The sequence below is a fragment of the Solanum lycopersicum genome, chromosome 4, assembly GCF_036512215.1.
Source record: "Solanum lycopersicum chromosome 4, SLM_r2.1".
In the NCBI taxonomy this organism is placed as follows: domain Eukaryota; kingdom Viridiplantae; phylum Streptophyta; class Magnoliopsida; order Solanales; family Solanaceae; genus Solanum; species Solanum lycopersicum.
The window spans coordinates 16459541-16481669 of NC_090803.1; the positions used below are offsets into that span (position 1 = coordinate 16459541).

Genomic DNA, 22129 nt, shown 5'->3' on the forward strand with positions numbered 1-22129 from the left:
TATTTAATAATTATTTATTTATTTTAAAACTAACCACATTGTTCGTCACTTTTGATTAATTGTTTTTTTTAAAAGAGCGACAGACATCTCTTAGTCCGTCACTCTTTGGTCAAAATGACTAGTGAAACATTTAAGAAGAGTGACGGACATCGTCTCTTAGTCCATCGCTTTTTGTTCAAAATTTTGGTCAAATATTTTCAAAAAGCGCCGGAAAAAGAGACGTTGTCCGTCACTTTTTAAAAATTATATTGAACCAAAAAGCGGATTGTCCCCCCATTTTCCCATCTCGCTTTCTCTCTCTTCTCTCCCTTCTCTCTAAAACCAAAATGTTGCGCCGCCGCCACCCACGTCGTCGTCACCTTTTTCTCTCCTTGAGCATTTGTCCCCTTGCAACCCTACCCCATATCCTCCGCCATCCGTCGTCCCACTGCCTCTTTTTTCCTTAGCTTATTAAGGTTAGGGTTTGATTTTAATTATTTTTTCAATTCTATTAATATTTGATTTATTATAAAATAGTATATTGTTTTAGTTTGATGAATTGTGTTATTCAATTGTTAATTGTATATTTGATTATTGTTAGTTAGGGAAAGACTTGGGGATTTTTGACTTTAGGGTTTTTTTTCTAAATTGTTTTTTTCAAATATGATTGTGAATTGAGTACCAGAAGTTAGAAATAACTAATAATTAAAAGTTAGAAGTTAGATTAGTTGCATTTTTCAGCTTTGAAATTCTTGAATTTAGTATGTTTGACGGTTGAACTTAGAAAAATATTGAAATGTACATGAAAGTTAGATTACTTTGATGTTAGAAAAATATTGGATAGTATATGAAATTTCAAATTAGATTAGTTGAATTTTCAAAATTAGAAGTTCTTGAATTTAGTAAGTTTGAAAGTTGAAGATAAAAAAATTGGAGATTTTTCAATTTGCCATTGTATTTGTGCTTATATGTATCATATTAAATTATTGTTGTTGAAAATTGGGTTACTTGAATTTTGTTATTGAACTTAGAATTCTTGAACTTGGAAATTCTTGAACTTAAAAATTCTAGAAATTAGATATGAACTTGAATTTTTGTAGGATTTTAGAACTTTAATTAGGTTCTGAACTTTAGAAATCTTGAATTATTGTAGGATCTTAGAACTTTAGGTTGTGAACTTTATAAATCTTGAATTGTTGTGTAATTTTAAAACTTTTAGTTGTGAACTTTAGAAATCTTGAATTATTGTAAGATTTTAAACTTTAGGTTGTGAACTTAAGAAATCTTAAATTATTGTGGATTTTAGAACTTCAGGTTGTGCACTTTAGAAATCTTGAATCATTATTGAATTTTATAACTTAAAGATGTGAACTTTAGAGAACTTGAATTTTTGTAGGATTTTAGAACTTCATAAGTTGTGAACATAAGGAATCTTGAATTGTTGTAGTATTTTAGAAGTTTAAGTTGTGAACCTTAGAAAACATGATTTTTGTAGGGTTTTAGGCTTTAGGTTGTGAAACATTAGAAATCTTAAGTTATTCTAGAATTTCAGAACTTTAAGTTGTGAATTTTAGGGATCTAGAATTTTTATGGGATTTCAAAACTTTAAATTGTGAACTTAAGAGAACTTAAATTTTTGTGGGAATTTAGAACTTTAGGTTGTGAACTTTAGAGAACTTGAATTTTTGTAGGGTTTTAGAACTTTAGGTTGTCAACTTTAGTAATCTTGAATTATTTTAGGGTTTTAAAACTTTAGGTTGTGAACTTTAGAAATCTTGAATTATTGTCGAATTTTAAACTGTAGGTTGTTAACTTTAGAAATCTTGAATTATTGTAGGATTTTAGAACTTAAAGTTGTGAACTTTAGAGAACATTTTTTTTTGTAGAATTTTAGAACTTTATAAGATTGTGAATGCTAGAAATCTTGAATTATTGTTGAATTTTAGAACTTTAAGTTGTGAACTTTAGAGTACTTTAATGTTGTAGGATTTTACAACTTTAGGTTGTGAAACGTTAGAAATCTTGAATTATTGTAGAATTTTAGAACTTTAAGTTATAAATTTTAGTAAAATTGTTTTTTTTGTAGGATTTTAGAACTTCAAGTTGTGAACTTTAGAGACTTTGAAATTTTATATGATTTTAAAACTTTAGGTTGTGAACTTTAGGAATATGAATTATTTTAGGATTTTAGGACTTTAGGTTATAAACTTTAGATCTTGAATTATTTTAGGATTTTAGAACTTCAGGAAGTGAACTTTAGAAATCCTTAATTACTTTAGGATTTTAGAACTTTAATTAGGATGTGAACTTTAGAAATCTTGAATTATTGTAGGATTTTTAAAATTTAAGTTGTGAACTTTAGAGAACTTGAATTCTTGTAGGATTTTATAACTTTAGGTTGTGAACTTTAGAAATCTTGAATTATTTTAGGATTTCAGAACTTTAGGTTGTGAACTTCAGAAATCTTGAATTATATTAGGAGTTTAGAACTTTAGGTTGTGAACTTTAGAAATCTTGAATTATTTTAGGATTTTAGAACTTAAGCGTATGAACTTTAGAAATTTTGAATTATTATGGTTTTTTAGAACTTTAAGTTATGAACTTTCGAGAATTTGAATTTTTGTAGGATTTAGAACTTTAGGTTGTGAACTTTAGAAATCTTGAATTATTTTAGATTTTAAAACTTTTGATTGTAAACTTTAGAAGTTTTGAATTATTTTAGGATTTTGAAACTTTAGGTTGTGAACTTTAGAAATCTTTTAATTATTTTAGGAGATTAAAACTTAAGGTTGTGAACTTTAGTGATCCTGAACTATTTTCAGATTTTAGAACTTTAGTTGTGAATTTTAGAAATTTTGAATTATTATTAATTTTTAGAACTTTAAGTTGTGTACTTTAGAAAACTTGAATTTTTGTAAGATTTTAGAACTTTAGGTTGTGAACTTTAGAAATCTTGAATTATTTTAGAATTTTAGAACTTTAGGTTGTGAACTTTAGAAATCTTGAATTATTTTAGGATTTTAAAACTGTAAGTTGTGAGCTTTATAAATCTTGAATTATTGGGGGATTTTAGAACTTTAAGTAGTGAACTTTAGAAATCATGAATTAGGAATTTAAACTTGGTTGTTAACTTTACAAAAATCTCTACTTATAGAATTTATGAACCAATCATTAGGTTGAATTTAGATGTCTTGATAAAATATAGTCTCTATGAACTATTTGTAATTTTAAAATGAATTTTGAAAGACTTTAGCAGTCTTTAAGTTGTGATTAAGATATTTTTAAATGTTAATATAAGTTTTTATTTTATATTTTGTGTAGATTCTTTAATATATTTTGTATTTGATTTGGGTTGAATTGAATTGAATTGTTATGAATTACTTTTACAAGTGGGCAGTAGAAAGTCAGATTTGCTTTCAAAAAAATTGCAGAAAAAGCGACGGACAGGGTGGGTTTGTCCATCGCTTTTCTCGATTTTTTAAAAAAAATCGAGAAAAGCGACGACAGTCCTTTAGTCCGTCGTTTTTTAATTTTATTTTTAAAAATATCTAGAAAAGCGACGGACCGGGTCCTTTTAGTTCATCACTTTTCTGGATTTTTCAAATTTTTATTTCCAATAAAGCGACGGACGCGTCTCATTGTCCGTCTCTTTTTAAGATTATAAAAAAATTAAAAATGAATTAAAGCGACGGACTTCGTCTCTTTTTTTTTAAATTAAAAAAATAAAATAAAAAAGCAAAGGACGGCGTCACATTCTTTTTTTTAAAAAAATGATGCAGTCCATCACTTTTGGAAAAGTGTCGAGCCAAAAAGTGACTAGATTGAATGAGTCATGTTTGGCTAAAAAAGTGTCGCAGTCCGTTGCTTTTTCGTCTTTTTTTGGCAATATTTTAGTAGTGACATCCAACTGAAATGGCTCCCTCTACCAATAATCAGTCCACTTTTTCCCTTAACACCTCATTGCTTCTTGTTCTATAAATGTAAATCAACAAACTATCTCATCTAGAGAACACAAATATTACAATTGGTTCAGGTGATGAGATTAACTCATATCATCAAGAAGAATGAGCCAACGATAAGTAGTTGTTCCGCTAGAAAGGGTGTTGAGAAAGTTGTAGCTACAGGTGTTGAGGAATATATAGAAGACAGTGACAATATTAATTGATGATTGAGAGGAGAAAGATGTACTACTAAGGTTTTGGAACTCAGGCACTTTGACAAAAGAAATCATGTATCTGATTGTAGGTTTCTCAACTTCCTAGGAGATGTGAGACTGCTTAGAATAACCCTATCTTCAACAAACACAATATAAGGAGTTTTAGTTTAAACAACAATTGCAAAGTGTTAGGCTAGAAACCAAGAAGATTAATGAATACATTAAGAGATTCAAAGACATATGTGATGGCCTTGGAGCCATTTACAAATATGTAGATGAAGTTACCAAAGTAATCAACTTTGCTAGAGGTTTAGGTCTCAAGTACAAGACTTTTATAACTGTCATGCTAGGTAAGATACCGTATCCCACGCTTAAACAACATTTAATGCTCTTAATTAGTGGTTTTGATATTGTTGGATATTTTGTAATATATTGAGGTCTTGAATTGAACAAATACATTTGTTCATGAAAGAACATGACTATTATGAAAAGTCATTTGTTCATGAAAGATATGACTATTTTGAAAATTTATTTGATCATGATAGAACATGATTGTAATTACGAAAAGTAATCTCTTAAGTTCTATAAATATAAAGACTCTCTAGAAGTAGCCAATAGAAAAATTTGCAAGTGTATAAAAGGATTTGTTGTATCCTCAAGGGAATTGCTTGCATATTCCTCAATATCTTTATAAGCAATATCTCTTAAAAGAAAGTAATATTTCATGCCTCAAAGACACCGTCTTCTTAATTCCATATATTTCTTATTATTTTTTCTAACAGATATGAAAGAAGATGAAGAAAAAGTGCCACAACAAAACCTGCATTCTTTTCCCATAAGGGAAAGGGAAAAAGAAACTCATCTCAGAGCAGAGAAAACAACAAATTTAACTCCAGAAGAAAAGATTTCAAGCTTGTTAGAAAAGGATCAAATATTCATTGATTAGGCTATCAAACCTGAATAATAAACTAATCAATTGTAGTCAGGTCAGCCCTCTATTGTCAGTTGGAGGAGATTGATTGAACTTTATACCGCACCTTACTTCATTGTTAGTTGATGTTGTTTCCAAAAAAAAATTTAAAAGCATAGACAAAAATTATAATCACAAATAAAATATGAAGGAACATAACTTTATTGATAAATATGTAGGTATAAGTATGTTCGTCTCTTGATTCTTTTCTTATGGGATTTATCCATAATTCGGAGGCCGTTAAGGAGTATTTCTCGAACTAGGATTTTTGATATTGATGTCTCCATGAATATTCCATAAATTTACAAAATATTAGCACTACTAAAGAAATAACGTTTAGCGATGGATATTAGACGACGAACAATATTCCATCACCATATAACGACGGATTTGCGAAGGAATAACCATTTTGTTGCATAATTAAGAAATGATGTTTTAATTTATTATATAGCAACCAATTTACAACAAAATATTTAATTCTTCGCTAAATATTAGCGCAAAAATTTGGTGCCTAATTTTTCGTAAGGATTTAATAACGAAGTAGTGCTCACAAATTTAATTAATATCGTGCGACGGAATTAGTGACGGAAAAAACGGTTGCTACACTATTAGATATATTTTATAATTATTTATATTATAATGTGACGAAAATATCCGTCAATATAATTTTCTAAATTATATATACATTAATTTGAAAGCGACGTATTCTAGAATCCATCACTTATTCCGTTGCAAACTCCAATTTCAGATTTCAATACTCATCATGGTTCGTTAAACTCCGAGAATCAATCAAATCTGCTCATACGAATTTGATCAATGGTCCTGATTTAGGACCCTCTTTCCTATTTTATACAAAAGAGCCCAAACCCCTAATTTTTTCTTCATTCTCCTCCTCTCCTTTCCAAATCCGCCGCCCAGATCCATTTTCCCTCCTCTCCGTCCTTCTTTCCGGTAGTGCAGCCTAGAGAATGATCAGAGAACAACGTCATCCAGCAACATCTGTGAAAACAAGCAGTTGGACAACAATGGAGAGCTGCGGCAAGCACGCGAACACCACCATCGAACGTCCGTTGATGGCAGCAGCTTTAGTCGGCAAGTAACTAGGAGATCTTTGTCCGCAACAACATCAAGGAGATGGCGCCACCACTTGTCTCCCTCTCCGGATAAAATTACAACAACATAAGCTCCATGTAGCGAGTAGTGAGCACCGACAGCAGACATGTAGATCCCTTAGTGTCATTTTGTTAAAGCTTACTTATTCACATACTTTTCTGTTAAAGTTTATTTACTTTTATTTTTCATTGTGGTTACTATTCATTTTTTTTAGTATACTTTATAATATTTCCTATTATTTGTTTTATGAGTGATATATATTTTGGGGTTGATATCCCAAGTGTAGGACTTGGATGTAAACCTTGTCTCTGTTTTGCTATATGGTATTGTAAGAATGGAAGTAGTTGTAGGTTCCTTCATGGTGGTGGGACTTGTAAGGGTGAAGTTGGATCACCAAAAAAGTTTGAAATGACGGAACATTGCCAAAAACTTCTCAGATCTATGTCTGCTCACCAACAAAGACTAGCCACAACTTCCCAGCTCATGCTTCTTCTAACTTTACTCTCTCACCCATAACAAAAATGTACGAACTTTCTTCTGCAACAACAGTTGCAGTCTGAGTGTCCTAGGTTTGAATCCTCATCTTTCTTTCTTACCATCTTTGTAGTGTTTAAAAATTAGAATTTTAAACTCCAATGAGAGTGACAATAATTATGATGCATATTTTATGGACAAACAAAAAATAATCAAATTTAATCCTTTGCGAAATGGAGAGAAGAATTTATTGAAGAAGTTAGAACAATGTTAGAACACACCAATAATACTATGTGAAATGAAGAATTTCTCAAAGCTTATAATCTCCCATAATCTTCAAGTGTGTACATAGCAAAAAAAACCTCCTAAAAGAACTTTAAGTTCCGATTATTATGAAGTTTATCACTCTGTTTTACATGTTTCATTACTAAGTTACTAAAAAGCTTTTATGATTATGATGTAATATATTCTAAGAAGTATATTGAGTATTTCTAAACTAAAATCATCATGCAAAGACCTTCTATGTGCATAAGATTGAGAAGTCTATCACATTATCATCCATCACTTTTGGATATATGTGTGTGTTAATCGAAAGTCAATGTGGATGTATTTTGTAATAACTCAATTTGAGTAACTACTGTATATTCTCTATCTCGAAGTTGGTTTACAAGTTCAACTTACATATGGGAATTAAATGTTGGTTTGATGATTACGAATGCTTGACTCTATTAATAGTGGAGATTAACTTTTTTAAATATAAGCATGAATAGTGCCTAATTTTATGTGTATGAAAGTTCATTTTCCATGTCAATTTGTGAATAAACTTTTACTTTTGGACCTTGTTGAATAATTGAACAATTAAGTGTAATGATTTGGAATTTTTTTGTTTACATTGCTTATATAAAGCCAAAAGTGGCCTTGATTAGTTAATTATTCCTTTCAGTAGTTAAGCTTGAGTATAAGTATGATAGACTAAAGAATTTTCTTTGTTTTAAGCATTATGCATAATCAAGTATTAACTTATCTTTTGTTTCAAAGAGTCAAGTACTTGCCGAGGGTTGAATGGTGGTACATACATTTTCTTGTTTTGATGAGTCTGTTTCGACTCCCTTTGTTTCCTTTCTTCCCTGCATATTCTATGTTGGGCTGCATATTTCCTCATATATTATTGATCAACTGCGCATATTATTATAGTAGAGAAACTTCTTATGTAGATATGAATTGTTAAGGCTTGAAATTTGAAGGAACAATATGTACATTACTGCTAATTCTTAAAATGTTATGCATGTTTTTGTATTGGACTTCAAAATATATTTTGTATCCAATGTGATGCTTTCATTTTTCCTGTATTTATTACAAAAATATGAAGAAATATCACAAAATGAAATAGTGTCTCAAACTGATATTGATCAATGTGAAGCATATTATCAAGTTGTGGGGGAGAAAAGAAGAGAAGACTATAGGTTTTGGTTATGAAGCAAAAACTTAATACAAATAGAAGTTTTTGCCTCATCGTTAGTACACTCTTAGTGCCTCCTTAACTACTACTTATGAGGACGAGATTGCTCTTTCAGCTATTACTTATGAGGACGAGGTTGATCCTTAGTTTCACGTGACCACTATATCCCTTTTTTAGTAATAATATTTGATGAATGTAGGTTCTTTTAAGTACAATTGATATATTATTATGAATTTTTTAATCTAAAAAAGGCAATTTCGATATTCTATACATTTTGAACCATCTATGATATCATTATATATGTTGATTATTTTTAAGGTATAGAGCAATTTAATTTAAGTTACATATAAATCAAATTTACAAGAAAAAATTTAGCAACAAATTAAGCAACTATTTGGTCGGTGCTACATAAATAAATTATGGCGACGAATAAGCGACGAAAAATCTATCAAGAATTTATCAAAAATGACGAAATGAATTATGAAATTAGCAACAAAAAATATAAATAAAATGATGGAATAGTCCGTCGCTAACAAGTGGAGACGGATATTTTCGTTTCTAAGACATCGCTAAATTTGCGATGGAACATATTTTTTGTCACTAAGTGATTACTAAGGAGCGATATAGCACCAGTCGATATTACGTCTCTAGTCCATCGCTAATCATGTTTAGCAACGAAATATCATAGATTAGCAACAAATTTCGTCTGTCGCTTAACGCTGATTTTTTTGTAGTGTCGAGACACCTTTTAAAGGGAGTATAGTACCCTTTATATATGCATGAACTAGGATTTATTGTTAAATAGCCTCCAAGAATCCTAATTGAAATTAACACATCTTATAGAGTCCAAAAAAATTTAGTCTACAAATTCTACCTACTTTAAGGCTTATTTGAGTGTAGACTGGATGAAACTCAAAGAAGAGACTTTAAGTACTCACCTTTTGACCTTTGTGGTCTTGTGGTTTCATATTTGCCTATTTAATTTATGAGAGAAGAAATGAAGGATAGATTTGGTCCAACTGGACGTGCAAATTTGTATGGGTCTAAAGTTTGTTCCTCAAATACAGCAAACATGAAAGGAAAATAGCAAGCAAACAATAATATTTGTATTTAAATTTGAGTGAAGGTTACAATCTTTATGAAATCTTTAAGAAAAGAAATGTTATCCCTGGTTCTTCTCTTCACAATTGTTCTTGATTTGATGAAGTATTTGTGGCTCAGCACTTGTAGCAAAGAATTCTTTGTATATTGAAGACTTTTAGATCACCAAATAAATTCTCTATGTATTTATATCTCTCTTTCTGATCTTATAAAGACCCTTTATATAGATGTAAGCTAGGGTTTGCATGGGGGGGGGGTATTTTGATCAAATAGACTAGTATTGATTGGTACGAGATAATAACTTAGTCAAATATCAAATACAATGCTTAATATGAGATAAAGGTAAGGGTTAGTATAGCAACACACGTAGCCGAACCAAGGTGCGGAGTGAAATTTTTCGAGATGCCGGACCAAGGATTTAGAAATGCATAACTTATCACTTTGCATGCAAGATATTAGGAGAGAAATGTTATATTTAGATTTATTAAGTTAGGAACCTGTGGGGAACACTTAAACCCTAGTTACTTTTATTAATTGATTAAACTCCAAGATTTGAATTTGTTAGTTGTTAACTTTAGTTTAGATAGTTATTTTCATTAATTAGAAATAAAAACCCTCCTTTTATTGTCTTTTGTTTTCTAAGAAAATAATTGACTAAATAATAGTAATAATAAATTAAAGTTAAGTCTGAACTATTTTCCTCATGAGAACGATCCCAACCTCATTAGTTGGGTTCTTTACTTGATACGACCACTTTACTTCTTATTTGGGAAGTAAGTTTGAGCGTGTCAAATTTTGGCGCCGCTGCCAAGGAAAGTAACTTTTAGATTAACTTACACTTATTACTAAAGTTTAGTCAATATTTTCTTGATTTTACTTTTCTATTGTTTTTTATTGTTGCATCTTCCTTGTATGCAAATACACGGAGAGGAAGAGAACCCTTGTTTCCCTATGATCACGAATTAGAGAGTACACTATGCAATATGAATCAAACTTAGGTAATAATGATGATGATCCAAACCAGAACATCCCAGCTCCGGTTAATGTTCATGGTGTGTTATTATCCGATGATACGGGTGAAAATCAACAAATGGGATAGAATCCCACTCCACGCCCTCAAGAAAACTACAGAGGCTATGATAATATAGCAGACTCTGATGGGCCACTTGTCTTTCCCCCTCTACCACCAGGCCATACCTTTGTGGTAACTTGTAGTCTGATGCAAATGCTCACTGCCAGATGTTTGTTTTCACGACTACCTTATGAGGATCCACATGTTCATATACATAAGGTAAGGGCAGTGTGTAAAAGTTGTGTAGGGAGCCCTGATTTAGATTTGGATGTAATGGGGCTAAGAGTATTTCCTCTCTCACTGACGGGAGAGGCTGCTATTTGATTCACTAAGCTCCCTTATAACTCAATTTTCACTAAGAACCAACTAAGGGACGTTTTCTTAGCACGCTACTACCCGGTCTCCAAGAAACTAAACCACGAAGATAGAGTGAACAACTTTGTGTCACTACCAGGAGACTCAGTTACTAGTTCTTGGGATAGATTAACCTCATTTTTGAGAAGCATCCCCAATCACCGCATAGATGATGAGTTACTGAAAGAATACTTCTATCGGGGAAAGGATGATAATAATAAAGTTGTATTGGATACTATAGAGAGTGGTACTTATGGGGAGAGTCCTTAGGCTGAGATTGCTGAAAAGTTAGAGAAAATCTCCCGGAACAATAAAGCTTGGAGTACTAGGAAGTCATATGCTGGGAGAAATACATTCCCAGCCACAGATGAGATTCGTGAAGAGATGGCTCAGATGTGAACTAGGATTGGGTTGGTATCAAAACATATCACTAGGGTGGAGAACAGATAAATGCAGTTGCAGTTAACTACTTGTCTAAACCACCACCAACAAATGATGAATATTATTATGAGGAGAATTCCTATGCGGTAAATGAGCAGACGGGGGTTTCCGACTGAGTACCCAAGGCCCAAAATCGGAGAATTGGTGCCAAGGTCAAGGAAACCATGGTCGGATCTATGGTAACTATAACCGTGAGGGTCATTATGTCCGAGATGGAAACTACAACCGCGACAACAACTTCAACATGGGTAACTATGGTAACAAAATTATAGGAATGGGCCCTATGTCCCTCCTCAACCTTGTGAAGTTACTCCTAAGGATAGTGGAGATAATATGGCGCAAGTTGAGGATATGTTGCACTAAATGATGAGGAGGTTTGATTCTAGTGATGAGCACGTTAAAGAGTTAAAGAGTGATTTAGAGGGTATTGGGCAGAAAGTCGATACATATGCAATATCGATTAAGCAGATTGAGTTGCAAATGGGCTAATCATCAGTGATTGTGAACACACGGCAACCGGGCAATCTTCCTAGCAACACTGTTCAAAACCCGAAAAATGACGAACACTGTATGGAAATCACTACTCAGGGTGGTAAGCAGACCATTAACCCACCTATGTCATCTAAGAAGGAAAAGGTGATAAAAGATAATGATAAGGTGGTAGAGGGTAGTTGTGAAGTAGAAGATAACACTGGAAAAGATGCTGAAGTGCCTACAGAAGTAATCACATTCCTAGACCACCCTCCCCCTTTCCCCAAAGATTAGTGTTTAAGACCAAAGATAGTAAATATCAGCGTTTTATAAGAATGTTGAAGCAACTTTCTATCAATGTCCCTTTGGTTGAAGCTCTAGAAAAAATGCCCGGTTATGCCAAGTTTATGAAAGATCTGGTTACAAAGAAAAGATCGGTCACTTTCGAGGATGATGATAGAATGCAGCATTGTAGTGCTATTGCTACTAGCTGTCGTACAAAAGAAAGAAGATCCGGGTGTGTTCACTATTCCTTGTACAGTCGCGTCATTACATTTTGTGAAAACATTGTGTGATCTAGGGGCAAGCATAAATCTCATGCCCCTCTCAATTTTAAAAAAGTTGGGTTTGGGTTACCCAAAGCCCATTGCGATGCGACTACTGATGGCCGATCGAATAGTGAAAGATACTCCACGATGTGCTACTAAAAGTGGAGTCTTTCATATTTCTGGCAGATTTTGTTATTCTTGATTGTGAAGTTGATTTTGTAGTTCCTATTATTCTTGGGAGGCCATTCCTTGCTACGGGCAGAGCCTTAGTTGATATGGAAAAGGGGCAGATGAAATTTCGATTGAACAATGAAGAAGCGAAGTTCAACATTTGTAGGTCCATGAGTCAGAGTGGTGAGCTCCAATTGGTATCTGATATATCCTACACAGAAAAGACGATGAAGCACCATGACCTAAAAATTGAAAAATGAGAGTTTATGGTTGGGGATTTGGTGCTTTTATACAAGTTGTGTTGGTTTTCGGGCAAGCTCAAGTCCAAATGGACTGGCCCTTACTTGATTACCCAACTATTCCCTCATGGAGCAGTTGGATTAGAAACCAAGTAGGGTGTGTGGTTAAAGGTAAATGGACAACGAATACAACTCTATTTTGGGCATGCTGAATCGGCGAATGAAGTGATCGAGGCATACCATCTTGATGAAGGCTGAGTAATCAAGTGTCCTCAATCGTGCCGCGACGTTAAATCACGCGCTGGTTGGGAGGAAACCCAATACTTATAGTTTTTATTCTAGTAATGGTAGCATTTTCTACTAATGGGTTTTAAATTAACAAGAACATCACCAGGAAATTCTGTAGAAAATCACCATGCAACAGTCACTGCCGGATACATCGACGGACCGTCATGCTTGCGACAAACCGTCGTATGAATCCATCGTGCCAGGTATGTCTTTCATTTACTATCAAAATTAGGGCACACGTGATGGAACCCATGATGGACCATCGCATCTATGATGGACCGTCGTCGGGGAATCGTTGCATCCTTAAACAGCATACCTGACCCAACCTGGCTGGGGACTTTTAAAAATTTTCAACCTATAAAAACCCCCACCCCTTTATTTGAGCGATTTCTTACCCTCTTTATCCCATTTCCCTCCCTTTCAAACTTCCAACTTCCTACCTCTCTTCTATATCAACACCCTCAAATTCCCCAATTACGGATATCTTCTTTCTATTGGTCAAGTTGGTTGCTGTGGTTCTGTTCTTGATCACCAAGTACCTCCCTTGCTTGTTTTTCTCCTCTTCTCAGGTATGTGTCTCTGATCTCTACCCATTTACATTGCATTTTTATTTTTTTAATTCGTATTAGCCTATTTCTTTTTGGTGGGTCTTCATTCTTTGATCCAATTTTGTCTGACCTAGGTTAAGAATCCTCAAATCGCATTGTTAAAACTCTAGAAATAGGTGCTTTAGCATTGCTTGTTTGCTAGGTATTTGGGTTAGACACATGTAGGTTAACACTAAGAATTCCATTTGAGTCATAGGGGATGATTGTGGCATCCCCAATTCTGTCACTGAATGACAGAAGGAGACCTCGATGATGGACCGTAGCACCCACGACGGACCGTCATAGAGTCTGTTCCAATACCCCACTGTTCATTTTCTCTGAGTGTCCACCAACAGATACATGCGATGGACTGTCATTCCCACGATGGTCCATCCTGCACAAACAATCTGGTTGTTAGAGACCCTTTTTCTAAGGGTCTCCTACTTTTTCTAAGTGTCCTCTGACAGACACCTAAGATGGACCGTTGTTCCCACGACGTCCGTCCAGCACAATCGTTATGGTTGTCAGAGACCCTTGTCCTAAGGGTGTCACAATTTTTTTAAGTGTCCTTTGATGACATCTACGACGGACCGTAATACCCTCGACTGTCCGTCCTGCACAACCGTCGTGACGGCAAGAGACCCTCTCATAAGGGTCTCCATACTTTTTTGTAAGTACCCCACGACGGACATCGACGACGGACCTTCATTGTCACGACAGTCCGTTCTGCTTAGCCATTATACTTGTTAGAGACTTTGCTTCGGGGGTCTCCACATCAACATAGTTGATGTAAGACATGACATACCCCATGACGGTCCATCGTACTCACGACGAGCCATCACCTTTTCCATCGTGTTTCACTGTTACTGCAGAGAAGTCATTACAACTTAGCTCTTATATTTATTTTGTGTCGTTTTTGCTCCTTCTCGTACTAATATTGATTCTTTATAGGTACTATCTCTTATGGCACCAAAACAAGATTGAGTTTATGCACGTAGGCATTCCAAGTCTGTCTCCTCGTCTCCCGACTGGTTATAGGCTCTGATGATAAGCATGACCCCGAGTACGTGCCCCTATGCACTACCACACCATAACGACTACACGTGCTGCCAGAGCTACGCCCAAAATCGTCGCATCCGACGTAGTCACTGCCTCCTAGTCCGATGAGAAGTGCACACTGACCGGCACACCTTTTGGGTAAGTTACACATGAAGAAGGAGCGTCTGGCTCCTTAGGAGTTTCATGGTTGGAAAAAGCCTCCGAGTGCGCCGAAGTCCCTGCCCCCTTCACATCTGCACGGTCTGCCTCGTCTGATGAGGCTGACAGTCCTGATTACACTCTAGGCTCACCGACTGGTGCTCTCACCCCGATTGCCGACCAGCCCAACCAATGGTGTGTCAACGGGCAATATCAAGTTTATTCTGAAGACAAGTTTCCAAATGATAAAGGCGTCATGACACGCACCCTTACACTGGAGAGGTGGGCCCCTACAGGAAGTCTCCCCACCATGACAGAGATCTACAATCTCTTCACCGGACACCGGCTAGAGTGGACATCTATTTCTTTAGGCCATTATAGTGAGAAGTTTGTCCGAGAGTTCTACGCCTCTTACGTGGTTATTCTCATATCACAGATAGATAGGCGGGTTGCCCCCACCAAACAGGACCAACTTAAGCATGTTCGAGTACATGGCATTCAGGTCGATATCTCCCTACCCGCCATCCGCCGGTATCTATAAGGCGAGGATGTTGATGCCAACAATTCTCCTCTCACCGCCGAGTTCGATTACCGGTAGGAAATTGTAAAAGATGGACAATTTTTGCGTGAGCCATCGCTGAGAGAGACTACCAAGATGTGGATGGCCCTGAACTTGTCTATAAATGGAGATGGTGCCGACTGGGTAACGGAGCCAAAGGGAGCCATCAAGAAAGATAACTTGACCTTCACGACTAAGTTCTTATGGTTGATTGTCCGCCACTGCCTATCACCCACGGCCGGTGATAATATAGTCACATGGGATCGTGTAGTTCTGATGGCGGCGATGATAGACGGATTTGAGGTGGACTTCACTTGGCTTCTACAGGTGGTCATGCATGAGAGGGCTTTCAAGGTCACAACTACTTACCCTTTTCCGTGCATGATATTTTCCTTATGCAGGCCTGCAGGTGTGTCCATCTGGAATATTGATCAGCTCAAGAATCTACTGGGCACTGCTGATAACGGCCTCATCAGGGATGAGGCCAATGAGTTGGATCCACGCAGATGTCCCCATCTAGAGTTGCCTCCACTTGGTTAAAATCTGGCTGATACGATAGCACATGCTTGCACGACTACGTAGGCTGCTTCTAAAACCATTGAAACTACCCCGGTCGAGTCTATCCTAGGTAGTAGCACTGCCTTGAGCTCCTCTTGGCCCCTTTCCCCGCTCTGGTCCCGCTTGCTAGGGTCCAGAAACTAGAGGCACAGATGGTTACACTTCTGCATCACATCCAGCCTTGGATACAGAGATCTATTGCTGAGGTAGAAGAGCGCTTGGAGCTTAAAATGGTCCAACACACAGCGGAAGATTGCCGAGGTTCATTAGCGCTTGGACTCTTTTGAGTTGCGGTTGCTAGCCCGGCCAGCCCCTCAGGTGGATCTGTCGATCCTTCAGACTGCGATCGAGAGTCTTCGAGCGGACATTGATATGATCCTAGAGGCTAGGGGGCCTGAGTCTGAGGCCTCTTCTGCAGAGGCTGCTGAGGACACAGTGATGGCGGCCTTATTCTCCACTTCTGAGATTCCACCACCTCCCATTCGAAAGCATGCCAAGAGGCACAAAGGTCGAGAGGTGGATGAGGCTAGAGCACGGAAGAAGGAGCTCCATGAGTTGGAGGCTGCGAGGCGAGCCTTTCTTACTGATGAGGAGGCACATCGGATCAAGGCTGTAGAGTCAGATGTTGGGGCATCTAGCTCTAGATGTGTGGCGATAGCGGGAGGCACTGCTGATAGTGTTATTGCTGATATGGACACTACTGAGGGTGTCAAGACTACAGAGGTAGTGGGTTCTGGGGAACATGACCCACCAGCTTGCTGATCTTCGGCTCTTTGCGCCCCAGGTTTGCTTCACCTACCACTCTCGTATTCCAATTTTTTCTATGTATTGGGGACAATTGAATATCTTTTTGTTGGGGGTGGGGTAAATGGAAAGTGAGTGCTAGGGTGACGTTTGAGTAGCCCAATTGACTATCCTCTTTTGGGGTTTTCTTGCTTGTGTTCTTTTTCTCCAAGAGACTGATTATTTTTATTGTTGAACCGGCATGGCTATATCATGTGTACATAGTTTAACTCTGAAGCATGATGGCTAAAATGATATCCCGATAAAATGAAAATGATGCATGACTAGGCATTGTAATTTATAAATGTGTGGATCTAAGCATGACATAGAGATACACCGCTGCATGACCCTAAGTTTAAAATTTGAACTAGGTGTCTGATAATTTGGCAAAGTAATGAGATGTCAAGTGAGTGTGAGGAAGATTTGAATAGTCCACTATTTGTACTGAGCTAGAATTTGCCTGGTTTGTCTTGCTAAAAGTAAGTTGTATCAGACAATTAGGAAAGTATCATAGGCCTTTGTTCAATATAGCCAATTTTTGGCCTAAATGAAAAAACTTGAATGAAATTAATCCCTCTTTGATCCAAATGATTTGAGCTTAAAATAGACCTTTCTTTTTCACCCCAACATATCTTTTCTGGGAATAATGTGTTGGACCTAGTCCCTTCTTGGACATGTGCACCTCAGCTTATGCCAAAAGCATAAGTTGAGGGTGGCTTATACAGTAAACAACCTTTAATATGGCCCTGACCCAACTTTGGGTATTGTGTACTTTGACTCATGACAAAGCCATGAGTTGAGGGTGGTTATTATGAGGAATGCTCTGAAAAGTGGGGTTGAAAGAACAAAGAGAAAGAAAGAACAAAAGTAAAGAGACTCAAGAACCAGTTGAAAGAAAAGTGAAATAAAAAAATACAATAAATACACGCAAGAAAATAAGAGAGTCACTTACACAAATAAAGAAAGAAGGGAAAATAGCAAGGTGAAAAAATATGAGAAATTGGGCGAAATAAAATGATAAAAAGTGGTATGTTTAGCCGATATGTCAAAGAGGGAAAAAAGTCACTAAAGTACACCTAAATATACCCTACCTGACCCTGAGCGTATGTTACAAGCTAAGAAAGTCCTATCGTGATCCTAAGAGTTATATAGCGAACTTAAAGCAGTGAAAATAAGGGCAAGCTTATGGCAATATGTATGAATGAGTTGTTAATTTGTTTTAAGAGTGAGTGTTGAAAAGTAATCCTTATACTTAAACTAAAATCATTGTGTGAAAAATGAGGATGTTGTTTTGAAGTGAGGACAGTAGTTGCAATACCAGAAATATTAGCACATCGGTGAGAAATTGAAGAGGATACCGTCAGTGCATGGTGAGTCTGTGTCATGGTCTGATTGCACACAATTCAAGACTAATAGTGGTAACATGCATAAATATGATGAGACTGATCGGGATTGATAGCCAAATGATTTAGAAAGCTAAAACATGGATACTATTGTACAAAGATTTTGTAGTGAGTCATAGTGCGTCGCTTGAGGACAAACAACGAATTGAAGTTAAGGGTGTTGATATACCGTGGTTTACTAGTATTCTTAATGCTTTTTCCTTAAGTTTAGTGTGTGTCAAAAAACCTTTTTGTATTGATTTTTATGTAATTTTCTCTTTATTTGCAGGAAATCTGCCTAAAGATGAATGCGGAAGTTACTGAGCAAGAAATGCAGAAAAGTTACCACCTACGGGGCCTGTGACGGTTCGTCGAGCTTGTGACGGCTCGTAGGTGGCATCGTAGTGAAGCTGCTGAAGGACGATGGGGAAGTCTAACCTAAGTGTGTGATTATGAAGTTCATGACAGACCGTCATATCCACGACGGTGCGTCGTGGTTGTTCCTCGTGATGATCAGAGAAGTAGTCCCAGTACCCTAATTCCAAGAAGTTTAAGTGTTATAGAACGGAGACCCTCGACGGACAGTCGTGCTTAAAATGATTCGTCATACTTGTTCGTCGAGGGTAATGCAGAAAATAGCAGACGGATTTGTTAAAGTATAGGATGACGGAGGCCATGACGACCCATCGTGACCACGATGTCCCATCACGAGGTCCGTCGACTCGGACTCGTTTTGACAGATTTTCAGCAATTAGAGTCCTTCTTTTATTAGGTTTTTTTTCTTTTTATAAATAGTTGAAAAAACCTCATTTTAGGGGTTAGATTCTCTTATGTTAGACTCTTTGTTAGTAGACTCTTGGATATTATACTTTTTGATTGTTATAATTTTGGTAAATCTTTAATCCTCGATTAAATTAAATAATTGAAACACTTTTCTGGAATTGATTATTGGTGCATTTGTTGATTAACCAAGTGAACTTCTGGATTTTATTCTCTCATTGAAGTAAGTGCATGAATTCTTATATTACATAATGAATATTGTGATTATGACTATGGGTAACTAAACTCCATAACTAGGGTTGTGGGAACCATGGTGAATAATGAGGTAAAATCTAACTAAAATAACAATTCTAGAATATTGTCTTACATGTATTGATAATTCTTTCGTTTAGAAGTCTTTTTAACGAATGTCCAACGTTAAAACTTGCCTTAATGCTACTTGCTGGACCAAGGAGGCAGATAATAGAAAAAGAATTATCAACATAGGTTTAGTGTATATTATCTAATAGGCTAGTATTGATTGGTACGAGGTAATAACTTTGTCAAATATCGAACGCAATGCTTAATATGACGTAAAGCTAAGGGTTAGTATAGAAACAGACGTAGCCGGACCAAGGTGGAAGAGTGAAATTTTCTAGATGCCAAGGGTTAGTATAGCAACACACGTAGCCGGACCAAGGTGCGGAGTGAAATTTTCTAGATGCCGGACCAAGAAACTAGAAATACATAACTTATCACTTTGCATGTAAGATATTAGGAAAGAATTGTTATTCTTAGAATTATCAAGTTAGGAACCTTTGGGGAACACTTAAACCCTAGTTACTTTTATTAATTGATTAAACTCCAAGATTTGAATTTATTAGTTGTTTACTTTAATTTAGATAGTTATTTTCATTAATTTAGAAATAAAAACCCCCCTTTTATTGTATTTTATTATCTAAGGAAATAATTGACTAAATAATAGTAATAATAGATTAAAGTTAAGTCTGAACTATTTTCCTCGTAAGAACGATCCTTGATATACCGTGATTTAACGGTATTATTAATACTTTTTCCTTAAGTTTAGTGTGTCCAAAAGCCTTTTTGTGCTAATTTTTATATAAGTTTCTCCTTATGTGCAGGAAATCTGTTCAAAGATGTATGCGGAGGTTTTTGAGCGAAGAAATGCAGCAGAGACAACCTACGGAGCATGTGACGGTCCGTAGGTGGCAGTGTAGTGCAGCTGCTGAAGGAAGATGGGGAAGTCTGACCAAGTGTACGGTTACGGAGTCCATGACGGTCCATCGTGTCTATTACGGTCCGTCCTGCAGGTTCGTCATTAAGTTCAGAGAAGTAATCCAGTACCCATATTCCAAGGGTTTAAGTGTTTTGGAACGAAGACGTAAACCCTAGTTACTTTGATTAATTGATTAAACTCCAACATTCAAAGCTGTTGAGTGTCTCTTTCGATTTCGTAAGTTATTCTCATTCATTTAGAAATAGAAACCCCCCTTTTATTGTTTTTACTTTTTAAGGAAGTAATTGACCGAACAATAGTAATAATAGGTTAAAGTTAAGTCTAAACTATTTTCCTCGTGGGAACGATCCCAACCTCACTAGTTGGGTTATTTACTTGAAATGACCGCTTTACTTCTTATTTGAGAAGTAAGTTTGAGCGTATCAAATATTGGCGCCGCTGCCGGGGAATATAGCTTTTAGATTAACTTGAACTTATTACTATAGTTTAGTTGATATTTTCTTGATTTTATTTTGTTTTATTGTTTTTGATTTTTTTCAGAACCATCCTCCTTGTATTCCAAATAAACAGAGAAGAAGAGAACCCTTGTTTCGCTACGATCACGAATTAGAGTGTACACTACGCAATATGAATCGAAACTTGGGAATGAATGATGATGACCCAAACCAAAACATCCCAGCTCCGGTTGATGTTCATGGGCAGTTGTTACCCGATGCTCTTGGTGAAACCAACAGAGGAGACAAAATCTCGTTCCACAGCCCCAAGCATACTACAGAGGCTATGATAACATAGCAGACTTCGATGGGCCACTAGTCTTACCTCCTCTACCCACAGGACACACCTTTGTGGTAACTAGTAGCCTGATGCAAATGCTCACTACCAGAGGTTTGTTTTCAAGGCTACCTTCTGAGGATCCACATGCCCATATAGCTAAGGTAAGGGCAGTGTGTAAAAGTTGTGTAGGGAGACCTGACTTGGACTTAGATGTAATAGGGCTCAGAGTGTTTCCTCTCTCACTGACGGGAGAGTCTGCTATATGGTTCACTGAGCTCCCTTATAATTCAATTTTCACTTGGAACCAACTAAGGGATGTCTTCTTAGCACGCTACTATCCGGTCTCCAAAAAACTAAACCACAAAGATATAGTGAACAACTTCGTGGAACTACCAGGAGAGTCAGTTAGTAGTTCTTGGGATAGATTCACCTCATTCTTGAGAAGTGGTCCAAATCACCGTATAGATGATGAGTCACTGAAGGAATACTTCTATCTAGGACATGATGATAATAATAAAGCGGTGTTGGACATTATAGTAGGTGGATCTTATGGGGAGTGTCCTTATGCTGAGATTGCTGAAAAATTAGAGAAAATCTCCCGGAACAATAAAGCTTGGAGTACTAGAAGTCCGATACTGGGAGAAACACCTTTGCAGTGCAGTCCACTCACAACCCAGCCACAGATGAGATTCGTGAAGAAATGGCTCAGATGAGAACTGAGCTTGGGTTGGTACTAAAACATGTCACTGGGGTGCCGAAAAGATAAATGCAGTAAACTACTTGTCGAAACCACCACCACAAAATGATGAGTGTTATTATGAGGAGGATTCCTATGCGGTAAATGAGCAGACGGTGGGTTTTCCGACCAAGTGCCCAAGGATCTAATTAGGAGAATTAGCGCTAAGGTCAAGGGAACCAAGGTCGGAACTATGGTAACTACAACCGTGAGGGTAATTATATCCAAGATGGAAACTATAACCGCGACAACAACTTCAACAGGGGTAACTATGGTAACAGAAATGACAGGAATGGGCCCTATATTCCTCCTCAAAATCATGAAGTTATTCCTAGGGGTAGTGGAGGTAGTATGGCACGAGTTGAGGATATGTTGCACAAAATGATGAGGAGGTTCGATGCTAGTGATGAGCACAATAAAGAGTTGAGGAATGATTTAGTAGGTATTAGGCAAAAATTCGATACACATGCAATATCGATTAAGCAACTTGAGTTAGAATTGGCCCAATTACCTCCGATTGTGAACACACGGCAACCGGGCACTCTTCCTAGCAAAACTATCCAAAATTTGAAAAATGATAAACATTGTATGGCTATTACTACTCACGGTGGCAAGAAAACCATTGACCCACCTATGCCATCTAATGAAAAAATGGTGACAAAAGATTTTGATAAAGTGGTAGATGTTGATGGTGAAGTAG

General features: G+C 36.4%; 1 long non-coding RNA gene across 1 annotated transcript; it reads left to right on the forward strand.

Moving 5' to 3' along the window:
• The first annotated feature begins 283 nt into the window (after positions 1-283).
• On the forward strand, positions 284-5277 carry LOC138347892 (uncharacterized). The gene is made up of 2 exons (XR_011220455.1): positions 284-455; positions 4918-5277. It is a non-coding gene; the product is annotated as an uncharacterized lncRNA (long non-coding RNA).
• The last annotated feature ends 16852 nt before the right edge of the window (positions 5278-22129 follow it).